A 12,450-nucleotide genomic window follows, 5' to 3' on the forward strand; every position below is an offset into this window, starting at 1 on the left:
ATGTTAACAGGGAATTACACTTGTACTAAGAAGTCCTAATATTTCTAAAGGGAAATTTCACATTGTTATATTTTGCACAATTTCAGACTCAAATCAAGATACAGCCTGAAACTGTTCCCTGTGTATTTGCAATAGAAGGTTTGAGGGCACATACAATCCTTGAATGAACTTTTAAACCCAAATGAGATTTATTTCACAGTCTGTTGTTCTGAAGCGGGGGAATTACCCCGGGCGCTTTCAATGTCATTACTGCCACCTCTTCCATTTAGTTCTTGTATTGCTGTATGTTGATGTTAGATCATAAAATGAGAAATGGGACAAACTTTTTTCTTTCCGGTTATTGGGAATCAGCAGTGGGAGGATTTTTAGAAAAGACAAACTAGACGGTAAAAGTGATTATTTCTGGACCAAAACTCAAGTGAGAAATAAAAAGTGTGTGACCTCCTTTGTTTAGCAGTGACCATCAAGTTGCCCTTGAGTGAGGGACATAACAACTCTAATGAAGCTGCTCATAGACTGACTGCAGCAAAATGTGGTTATACTGAGCAACTAAAATTTACAGTTTGTATGTATGTGAAGTAGTTTGTTTCTGTGTGCTGTGTAAAGATATTGAAATTCAGAGGTTTTGACTCCCCACCAGTCAGTTAGTTCTGTGGGCTCCTTGTGCAATAGGATGCTAAAATACCCTGTAAATGAGCAGGAAATCTACCACTCAGCTTTTCTTTTATATTCAAAATAAATTTGCAGTCCAAACACACTGACTGGATTTACAACATCTTCTCATTACAACTCTTCCCTGTACGACATCCTCCTGTTTCAGTCTAGTGACTTCTCTAAACGTTCCACAGTAGCTCTGTGCTGGCGATAAAGATGGTTTTCAGCTTCAGCAGGAATTACAGTACAGAGCACGTTTCTCCAGCAGGACAACTGTTGTTTTGTTGGGGACTGATGTCGCCCCAAGAGGAGCAGTTTCTAGTCCGGGAAACACTAGTGGTGCATGGAGCTCCTTTACTCGAGTAGTGGCTGCTGTTTTTTCTTCTGCTATGGACACTCGGGACAGAGACAGTGTATAATATTCCTCTTCTTCTAGAGATTCACTCCACAACATACAATAGCTCACAACATACATTGTATTAGGACACTAAAGTTTAGAGTATTAAATGAATAAGAATTTGAATTGGATCTTTCCCAGTAATCAGTACCAAAGTACATAATTCTTTACTGAAAAGCATTATCAATATTTCCAAGATGTGTGATGGTATTTATCATGTAGATTTTAGACTGCAGTTATACGGGAAAAGATTTTTTTCTCTCTGTGGTCAGGACGCTGAGCAGAGACGACAGATTTTGGGTTTAACTTCTCGCGTTGTTCCACCGTTCTGCTAGAGAAGATTTCACTTCTTCCGCCTTCATCTCCTGCTTTTCTCAGGAGGATTATCTCTCCATACAAGCAGAGCTGTACAGTAACAGAGATACTTTATCACCTGGACCTCAGTGAGGATGTTGTTCTCAGGTGACATTAAGGAGGTGACAGTGCCTTATGTCCAGCTATTCCTGGACTTTCCCAAGAGATAATCATCCAACTATGAGCTTTTTATATAACTGGAGAAAACACCACTATTCTCCCTCTAGACTTCAGGTATTTTCACATTATTGCAAACAACAGTGTTGGTGTGCACCATTATTTTGTTTCTGGTGTGTTTTTGCCCTACTATCACCCCAAAACTTCATATTTGTCGAATGCTGTTTCCATGCTCGACTGACCTTTGTGAGCCCTGCCAGTGGCTGTAATAAAAACAAGTCAGTTCACCAAGGAATCAGAAGGAAGCATGGCAGGTTATAAAAGTTGCATGTAGGTCGTAACAGGATTATGGCATTATCTTTATTTAAGCTATGAATAATTTTTGGATGTTTAAATAATGCACTGACACCTTCATACCCCGATTTTAATTCTTGGGTGTAGAAGACAACTACAAAAAGAGGAAGAAAAAACATAGAGAGCAGTGTTGAAAGGAGAAATGAGGGGGAATAAAAGGGGCTCAGCTGGTGGAAACAGCAAGGTTTAAAAAAAACAGTAGCATCTCTACTCTCAGTGAGTCCTTTGTCAGTGAAAGACTGACAAGCTATAACATGAACAGTGTTGGTCAATAGAGAGGAAAAAGGAATATGTTGTGTTTCATCTGGAGCTTGTTGAGGCCTCATCACACTCCCCTATCCCTCTTCTCCCAGGAAGTATTTCCACAGGAGGGTACACCTGTACCTGAGCTCCCTGAAGAAGCACCACTACACATGTACTGTGCCCCCTGCACTCCTTCACCATGCAGAGCTACCTCAGCCTCCGCCACAATCATCACACTCTGATCAGACCCTAGATGCAGCCCGACCCCAGCAAACACTCCAGCAAATCCCTCTAATATCCCCTTAAATGTACCTCAACCACCACTACTGAAAATGTTAAGTGTTTGTATCCTCCTGATCTCTCTCAGTCCTTAGAGATGTTATGGCCGCCCTGTCGAAGATGATGACTTTGAAGAAGCGTCCTGTTAGCATGGTTCCAACCATTAAAAGTCTCCCATGACCAAAGAGAAGTGTGGTGAAACAGCAATGCTTAAACTCTACAAAGCAAAGGTTTCACAATCATAAGTTAATATGCTTGAATTTATAGTATATTCGACTAGTTGTAATCAAAGTCTGAGTGATTAATTGGACCGGCCAGTAGATGTCAGCTGATAAGCCAAAGAAACGGTGTAGCCCTTTCATGGTTTGTCCATCGGAGAACATGTGCAAAAGAATAAGCTTCAGGCACTCATGATATCTTGGAGAAGTGATATCTGAATGATGTAAGCTGGTTTCTGTCCAAATGTGTTGCAAGTTTAAACTGATTTTGAGAAAATCTGCAAAAGACAATGAGAGTTCATTGATTTTTTTTGCAAATATTAAAAGTTGGTTGGTTGAGCTAAACAAGCTGGTGATGCTAATTTTCCTGTCGGGTGCTATTAAACTGTTGCAGAAGGATAATGTGCAGCACAATGAAATGATGTAAGAGCTGATCAAATCTCAAACTGTGAAAAACAATGTAGAAAATGTGACGTTTATGTAGTTGACATGTATTAATTTGATTAATTTAGAGTCTCTTCGTCGTTCCATATAGATCTGATGTTTTTATCTGCCACTATTTTTCATCTTTACAGTGGATCGAAAGTGTCTGTGGACATTTAAGTCACACACTTCATCTACTTCATGATTTATTCACTAAATCTGCTTCCATTTTACTGTCACATTTGGTTTTATCGATACACCAACTGTTCCTCCTCAGCCAAGCATAAAACACTTTTTTGCTGAGTTTCAGTTTTTGTTTTTTTTTTTTATTTGAATGTTTGCATTCAGGTTTTCTTTGGAAGGAAACCCATCCACTCATCTTCAGTTGCTGTTCCAATTGTGTCATTCACAATTAGGACACAGACCTGAGGGAATGTATAAAGGGTCAGACTAAGGTAATGTCTCCTCATTTGGTCCCTGAGGAAGACTCGGCAAGGTCAAAACCAGGCAGTTTTATACAGTAATTATCATGAATGGACTATGTAACTAATAAAGGTTTTTTTTTCTTAAATAGCACTGGGTCTACATTAGGTCAGGTCACAGTGACTTTGACTCATCATGTATTGCAGCGGAAAACTCAGCAAGTATAAAGATCAGCTCCTGTTTCAAATTTTGCAAAGTGGCAGAAATATGAGGATACAGAAAAGAAATAAACTAAAAAAATAATCAAGTACTTTGGAATAGACAAAACACACACAGACACACACACAACTGAATGCAGCTGAAAAGCTACAGCCACTAGAACAGGAGTGTGAAGGCCTATAGATACAGCTTACATGTGTGCATTTATTCACTGAAACCTCTTCTTTATGGTATTATTTCATCATCAGAAGCAGGATAATTATTTTCAACAAGCATAAAAAAAACAGCAGCCTGGCAGTTTCTTCTTGTCACATGGTAGGTACACATTAACACATATGCATTAAGACTGATACCACCACATGTTACGGGGCATCAGCTCCTCTCAAACAATGTGACGGTGTCGGTCAGTGTTTACACTGAGTGGTAGATAACATACGTGCAAACATTCAATCACTGTGTGCGTTCATGCAGGATCATAGATGTCAGCGCTGCATTATTTCCTGAAACTGTGTATCTGTTTAATAATGCAGTTACCATATCAGTGCCATAGTCTCTGAAATCCTCTCTCGAGATGTCATCTTTCATCATACAGCTGTCAGCACAGCTTCATCACCGCCTTTAATCATTTTAAACAGTGTGTCAGTGCGTCATCTAAACCAACATGTTTCCATTCAAATGCATTTAAAAAGGTTTTCTTTGAACGTGTGTTGTGTTGTGGATGAAACTTTGATTAAATAAACCAGTGACTTTCCATGCAGCCCTGCAGAGCAAAGGACTAATTATTTTGTTAGCTATTCTGAGACGTGTAGACATATATTTACATGAACTATGTGACTTTGTCTCCCAAACTCGAACAGAGAAGTCACTCTGAAACTAGGGCTTGTTCATACTGCTGCCAATGCCGTTCATGTTTATGCGTATGTGTCAGTATGTGTGTATGAGGGAGTCGGAGAGGGATGGAGAGTGAGCTTTGGTGTGTCTGATTGCATTAGTGGGTGACTTGTTTCTCATTGACGTTTCCTCTCATTTTTCTAATTGACTGTAGTTGGAGACGTTAAAACGAGATGACAGAGGGAGCGAACAGAGTGCTAATCAAGTCAGTGTAAGTGGGAAAAAACTGAGCCACACTACTCTATGCTAAATGTTTGTCTCCCCCTCTTTTTTTTTCTCTCCTCCTCGGCTCTCCTCTGCTCTCCTCCTTTAACTCTTCTACTGACATGACATATCATTACAGGCCAATCTTCACAGGGACTGTACTTGTCACTGAATAAATCACCCAGACACAACTGGGTTAGAAAATGAAGGACCTGCGCCGTGGCATACAGAGATGCACATACAGTAGACAGTAAATGTTCACACTCAAATGTATACTTGCACACATTCTTATATTAGAAAAGAATGTGAAGGTGAGACTGTGGTGAGGAGGCCACCTTGCATCTCCACAATGTCTTTTTTTTTGGCACATGCACACATCCACATCCAAATTTCCTCTTCTATCCTCACGTCTGTCACAGACTCACAGTAAACAACAGCTTGATCATAAGCATCATTAGCACGTTCTCTCTTGTTTCGTCTTGCCCCTTTGTTAGAACTTAATTTTCTCACTCCTTCCATCTTTTGCTCATTGTTCTCATTGTCCTTTTCTTTATGCAGATTATTTTGTGTTTATTTTCTGTTTTTGCATCTGCACACAGTGCACACACTTTTCATGCTTATTAATATATTTTTATGCATTTGCATTGCCAAGTAAATGAAAGTACCCAGTGTTTAATGGAAGTGCTATGTGGGTCTTTCATCAGTGTTTTGTGACCTCTGCACAAAAAGCTTCTTTTGTGTGCGTGCGTGCATGTGTGTGTGTGTGTGTTTCCTCAGGATGTGGCAGCATCATCAGTAGTGTGCTGCAGTCAGGAGAAGGAGCTTCTTACAGACCAGTCATGTTCACTCTGAGAGAGACGCACTGTTGGTATGTATGCAGTGTCACTGCACTGTACTGTTTCATGCAGATATTCATTGTGCCTTGATGCTTCTCTGTTATCATTTATTGTTCTGTGCATGTTTATTTTCATGTCTAGGGTTGAAAAATGTTGCGAGCAAACAACAAAGTTTGATTTCAGTCAAATGAGTCCAGCTTAATACGACACCACTGATTCGAAACCATCAACCAAGGAGAAAGAACAAATATGTACACTCTCTGCAATGGATAATGATGATCATAAATAATCACCCAATTCTACCAAAACACCAAAAAGGTGTACAAAATAACATGAACACCTTACAATATAAAGAAATCCACCATGCCAGCAAATATAGCCTCAAAAATTATGGTCTGAACAGAAATTTAATATCATCGGTTTCACAAATGGAGTGCTTACTGCATAGCTGTTGAATGGGATTACATTATATCATAATATATTGTTCCGTCACTTGTATAATGTAACAACAACATGCATGACCAATGCCACCTCTGCTGCTGTTGGATTTTTCTGATTTGCTTCAGTCACTTTGAAGTAATAACTGTGCATAATTACATAGCCATTAGAGCGAGAGAGGAGGAAGATATGAAGAGACGAAGAGCACTTTACTCATTAGATTACATAACACAATGTGACTTTATGATAATGGAAAATATGGCCAACATCTATCCCCCATGAGTATAATAAACTACATTATTTATAGAAGTAAACAAAGCCTTGTCCTATTTTGCAGCTTGTTTTCCGGCACACTGCATATTCACATGTTAATTGTTGAGGACATCTACCGGCTCAGAGCATGAAAGATAAAACTTGCTGCGTCTTGTCAGGGAGTAAAAAAGAAATGCAAACGGGTGCTGGAGTTTACCAAATGATAACAGCTATCTGCCCGTTTGGGTCCCGTTCTTCCAGCGACAGAAATAAATGCATCCACCATCTCATAGCAGAGTGACTGTGTGATTAGCTTACAGGTAGTTAGGCAGTCAATGGTGCTTGTCCTCTGTTCATGACCACTCTTGCTGTTTGCTGAGGCAGAGATAGGCCACAGTTAAAGATCCTGGCACCTTCTTATGTCAGAATCACTCTTCTTGACGTCTTGTTTGATGCTCAGTTGAAGTGTGTACCGCGGGAAAAAAGGGACACTCAGCTCCTGAAGGAAATTGTTTCATCAGAAAACAAAGGGCTGAATCTCTTTGCCTTTTCTCCTCCTCCACACTGTGAATGTGGATGAACACAGCTGCATAATCTCTGAGCTGTTCCCTTCAAGAAAACTGAGAAGCAAAAATATACATATATAAAAACATGAAAGAGGTTTTGTTTGTATTGTTGAGCTACAAAGACCTTTTCATGGTTAGTTGTGTTTTTGTGCTCCTGAAAACACAATTCAAATCATCTGTTCTACACTGTTAATGTACAATTCTGGTTTATTCAGACTTGGATATTATTTTTGTAGAGTTGGCCATGGTTTCACTCAACAATCATGATGTTACTCAAGTTCCACCCCTCTGTGTAATGCAAACTCAATTTCCCTCATCACTGCCTGTTACCAACAGTGATGAATGATTTTTGATCATAGTTGGTCATCAGTAGAGTTAACCACCATCACCATCTTTTTGCTTTTAGCAGTATGAAATCTGTGAGGACTCAGAGATTTGCTGCAAAGCCTGCAAAAATAATTGTTTTGTTATTTTTTCTTCTTTTCTCTCTCTCTCTTTGTCATTTTCCAACTCACGTCACATCTTATTTATAAATCAGGAAGATAAACAGAGAGACATCACACCTGAACCAGCATGCACGTGATTTGTTTCTGGCTGTCATCTGTGACTTTGGGGAGTGCAGTGTTGTCAAAACCTCTAAAATTATGGCCCGAACTGCTAAAATAACACTCAAGCTATGTTAAATCAATTCTTCTTGTTCTTCTTCTTGTTCAGTGTTATAGTCTGAACTATGCCTCGCTCATGCAGACTGAGGTCAGGTCATTGAGAGACCACCCTTATCTCAGCTGGTTTTGTAGAAGTCTTTGTTTCTTCTATCAGCTGTTTGGTGCTCTCAGAGGTGGAGGATTATCTTTCTCCTGGCCCTATCTGAAACTTGAGAGCAGATGGTTTGGTTGAGCTTGTGGAGAGTTTCAGGAGCACACGACTTTGATGAGAGACAACGGCACCAAAGCCATTATTAAACACTTCTAATCTGGAGCCACAATGTACAAGAGGCTCTTAACAGTGTTGGGAGCTCTGAGAAAAGCCACTTAATGCTTAAAGTCTTGTTTGGAACTGGAAGTTTGTGACAAGGTCTGTCTTTGCATTTTGACAGTTCAATTAACACGTCTCCGTGACCTATTTGTTCAGCCCCAGGGATCATTTCAACCTTCCTGCACGTCCACCCGTTTGGAGCCAGCGTTGAGTACATCTGTTCCTACCTGCAGCGTTTGGACACCAAGGTAACAAGCACACACACACACACACACACACACACACATACACATACACAAACACACACACACACACATATGTCCTAGACATAGTGACATAGATTAAATCTCCCTGCAGGGCTGACATATGGGCCTGCTGTATGCCAGGGTCCTGCTGTGCCATTTTAGATTCCTGGCACGCAAACAAGCTTGAAGAGCAGGAAAGAGCCATCAGTTAACTCTTTTTTTAGCCTTTATTTATCTAAGGAAAGGTTGGTGAACACACACATCAATTTAAAGCCGCATTGCTTTACCCTCTGCACTCACAAGGGTTGCACGTTAACAAATAAGCTTTAGTCTAAAAACACAGAGGTGTACTTAGGTTTCCGTTCAGTACTCAGAGACGTTCAGAAAAGCTCATCCTCAGTAACTTTTTATCAGTTTTCATCAGATAAGGTGTTCAGTGCAGAGTAAAGCTTGACTGATGATCAACAGGTGTTATTTTTACATCACTGTACGTGACCTGACAGAAGACAGGAAACTGACAAGCTGAAGTTTGTCAGTCCCAAATAGCTTTCTCATTTATTTATATTTTTTAATAACAGTCTCTCTTTTTCAGGGACACTACCAAGCAACATTAATGAGCCTATTATATACACATCCTCTAGATTTTAAAGAAGATCATATATCAAAGGGCTGTGCAGTTCTGACGTCTGTTTTTCCCTTTTACCTTTTGATTTACACCCAAACCAGTAGCGGTTATTTTATTTCGATTCAGTGTAATACAGATAGTAGCTCTGGATTGCTCCCCTAGTGGTTACACAATCACACAGGGAGTTGCTTCATTCAACCACATCATCTATTGTGGGCAGCTGTGCAAATCCACAGCTGTTGTTTGGGTACGAGGGCAGGTTTATCCCACCAGGTATTTTTCTACTGATGCAGGACGAAGCACTCCTGACCTTCCCCACGGCCAAAAGCTTGTTTGCCTCAACCTTTAAGGCAACAGCTGCTCTTAACTTGTTAATACCAAGAAACTTCATATACAGCAAGTTTGTCTTTGCTCCCTTGGCGCCTCTCTGTTTCTGTCCTGTTGCATTTATCGCTTTCTCATTTCATCACACATCCCCTCTTGCACAACTTATTGATAAATATATTCATGTTCTGCATCCGTCTGCTGCTGCCTGCCACTGCCAGTTTCGGGCAGTTAGTCATCCTGATTTCTCTGAACAAGGCGACATGTTTGACCTGATTCCTGGTTTCTAAATGAGCTGAGCTTTGTCATCACCGTCTCTCCAAGACTGTTCTTGATTTCTGAATGTCCTCTCATGACCTCCTGCCTCTCTCCTTTTCACATCTGACTGGCACCTCCACGACAAAAGCATCCGCTGGTAATTTGATAAGATTTTGTTATAGTGATGATCTGCAAGATTGTTCTGTGTCTTGATTTTAGTAATAACAGTTAATGGTGTCTCATCAGGCACTCATCCAACATAGTGTAGTATTAAATACATTCAGCGTCATTGTGTTGGATCTGATAACACTCCTGCCCTCTTATATCGTTCACAAACAAATTCATGTGATTTAAAATACAGTAATTTTAGTAATAAAGGATTTTTCTCTATCAGTCCATAATGTGTTGTCATAAGGTTATTTTCAGCATTTATATAGTCTCTCTATTGCCTTTTGATAAAACTGATTTATAATGTAGTGTTCAGAAGGTCAGAAAACACTGAAAAATGCTTTTGGGGTTTCCCAGAGCCTGAGGTGACATTCAAATAACTTGTTTTGTCCAACACACACTCCAAAACATAAAGAGATTTTACTTAAAAGCATATAGAAGAAAATCAGAGGCTGGACCCAGCAAATGTTTGGCATTTTTGTTGAAAAACTGAGGTAACAGCAGGTGAAAATTTCATTTCAGTGTTTAATGTCTCATCTAGCTACAGTGATGTAAAAGTGTACTCCTGGGTGTGTCAGTACACTGTGCCAGGCTAGCAGTTTCCCTCTGTTTTCAGTCTTTATGATAGGCTAACCATCTCGTGGCTCTACCTTCATACTGCACAAATATTAGTGTTATATCAAGCCTCTCATCTAACTCTATTTCCCTAAACATCAAACTATTGCTTAAAACTTGTATGTGACGTGCATGTGTGCATTTTGTATGTGTTTAGAATGCTTTATGCATGACTGTGTGTGTGTACCTGAGTTTTTGTTAAAGTCTGTGTGTGGCTGTTTGCCTTTGTATCTGTTGTTTCAACACTGATGCTGCACATCAAGCAGCCCACAGAGTTTTGTCAATACCACTGGCTGGACTCCCCAACAACAAACCCAATCCTCTCAGCTTATCTGCCTGCTCCACACTCACACAGCTCCATTGTCTGTGATGACGCACCAGTCCTATCTCCATGATGGACCTTAATGCATCCAGACATCAGCACAGGGCTTGAACAACATAGATTTTAACCCACAGTGTCTTGTATTAATGCAAGACACTGTGGGTTGATTCCAGCAGCTCGTACATTGGATTTCTGTCTCTACCATCACCTTAGCTTTCCTGATTCTCCTCAGCCCACCTGGGTGGTGTGAGCTGGCGTAAATCCTGTCATGCTCTGTAGCTCATATTGTCTTGATGCTTGGCCTGTTCATGGGGTTTAAGTGAAGGTGTGAGAACTGAGTGTGAGCATAATGAAAATGAAGAGCCGAGTTGTGAACGGTGGAGGTGTGAGAATGTCTGTGTTAATTTGTGTGTGAAAGTAGTTTTTTGTGGCACCTGACTCTTGCTTGTGCTTTTCCCTTTTGTTGTGTGTGTGTCTCCAGATTAACCCTGGTCAGGTGGCGGATCTACTTTCTCGGCTGCCATGCACCTCACCGGGGTTTGAGCCAGTCTGGAAAAACGCTGGAACTTCTGCGGCTTCCAGGGCATCAAGAGCACATAGAACCTGATGGTGACACTTCTGGCATGTGGAACAATCTCGAGGTAGACAAGGCAACTCAGGTACATGGAGAACAGTCTAAAAATGTGGAAGAAGTGCAGAGCTAATGAAGAGGCTGGGCTCTTCCACTACCAGACAAGAGCACAAATTATTCACTTCAGATCTCAGATCAGGAAAGGGTACTCTGTGTAGGTGGCAGAGAGTTAAATATACAGGGTTTTGTGATGGCAAATTAATTGGCATCATCTCTATGGTGACCAAGAGGTGGACGTATCTCTATGGTGACTGTTGCATCATCTCTCACTCCCTCACTTTTTTTAACACAAAGTCCCTTCAAAGAATCAGTCTCAGCAGAGTCATTGGATTGGTTGCATTTTCATACTTGAGCCTACATTTGGCTCTGTGTATTGGCCGACCTGGACATAAGGGCTACGCAGCAACATCATCAGGTTCTGCTTTCAACCTCAAATCTCTAACTACAACCTCTGGCTTTCTTTTTGCCCATTCTTGACTTTGTTCAAATCAAGTAAAATTCTTACTCCTCTTTCTACTTCCTGTGTATTTATTATAAGTGCACACGAGATGTACACAGTGTCAGGTCAATTTGTGGTTATTTTTCACATCTCTAGGTGTTGAATTGTGCTCCTATTTGGTGCGACATAATTGCTCTGTCAGTTCTGAAAAGGACAATGAACGACAGAGAGTAATCAAGCCCAGAGTGGGAACCTAAAATGCTGCTCATGTTAAAATGAAGAGGACAGACATGTATTTTTGCAGTCGCTGAATTGCGTTTCTAATTTGGTAATTTGCATCCAAACATACATAGTGATTTTTCTATTATAATAAATTAAAAAAGAACACAAACTGGCTGTCAGAGGACATTCACACAGTGCCTTCCAGGTTTGGTTCGTTTTACAAAGACAGGCTGTTTCTTTGCGCAATTTAATTCTGGATTATTAAATGTGAACAAATGCTTTTCTTCTGCTGCATTCATGGTTATATTTTCAGCCAACTATACACAGACAATAATTGTGTTCTCTGCTTTTTATTGTTGCACAATGTGAAGAGGGACTTCCTTTTGTTTGTCATTGGGCTGAAAAAGCAATTGGGCATTGTTTTTTTCCCTGGAAATATCTTCAAACCTCTCAATACAGACAGTCAGTACAGACCTGGAAAACTCTCGTGATGATACAGTTGATACATTAATAGAGGAAAAACAATTTGAACACAGCAGAGACAATAAAATTCATCTAAAATACGAGTGCCAGGCAGTTTGTTGGCTTACAAATGAGACTTCACAGGAAGTTAGTGGTGAAACAACATTACATGACAAAACATCTAAAAGTGGTTAGTTTTGGGACATTTATGTTTATCTTTTATAACTATCTAATCTTCTTCAGTTCATCGTCCCAGTGTATTCCACAGAATGACATGAATCTGGCTCATTTTTTCC

Source organism: Toxotes jaculatrix, chromosome 10, assembly GCF_017976425.1.
Source record: "Toxotes jaculatrix isolate fToxJac2 chromosome 10, fToxJac2.pri, whole genome shotgun sequence".
NCBI classification, from domain to species: Eukaryota; Metazoa; Chordata; class Actinopteri; family Toxotidae; genus Toxotes; species Toxotes jaculatrix.